Genomic DNA, 697 nt, shown 5'->3' on the forward strand with positions numbered 1-697 from the left:
GGTTGGGGGGGAGTGAGTGAGCGGCTGTGTGGTATTTGGCTGCCTGCCGGGTTAAACCACGACACCGGGTCTGGGGGCAGAGCAGGACCAAAGCAAGGCTGTATCCACCATCGCGGTATCCTGTGCCTTGCAGGGCTTTGCGCGTTATGGATTATGCTGCGGGAACGCGCCTTGGCTGGAAGAGGAGGAAAAAGAAAAAGCACCCGGGCTCTCTCCAAAAGCATGCTGGTGCCCAGCAAAGCCAGGGGGAGTCAGGCTCAGGGAATACATTGCCCTTTTTGGGAGAGCTGCGGCAACGCTGGCATGGCCATGGGCGAAGAGCAGCACCACTCACCCTCTCTGCAGGGCAATGTAACCACTGAGTTTTTGGGGCATGTCCTGACGGCGATGCCAGCCCATGGCTTGGCCAGGCTGAGCTCAGCCACAAGGCAGCAGACACCCTTGAAGATGTCCCCCGTGGAGAGGAGGGAACCACAGCACCCTTTGCCCAGGTTTGCCAGGTCAGGTCCCCCCTGAGGACCTCCCCCACCCGACCCCAGCCAGGTACACCCACCTGCGATGCTTCCCCAGGGTTGAGCCATCCTGGAGCGGGACAGGGGCTCCTTCTCAGCGAGAAAACAGATTTGCTGCCTCCTCTTGCCTAAATCCCCTGCGTTAGGGCAGCTGGGAGACATTGGGTGCTAATTGACACTCGTCC

The sequence above is a fragment of the Fulmarus glacialis genome, unplaced genomic scaffold (genome assembly GCF_000690835.1).
Source record: "Fulmarus glacialis isolate BGI_N327 unplaced genomic scaffold, ASM69083v1 scaffold12935, whole genome shotgun sequence".
Lineage (NCBI taxonomy): Eukaryota > Metazoa > Chordata > Aves > Procellariiformes > Procellariidae > Fulmarus > Fulmarus glacialis.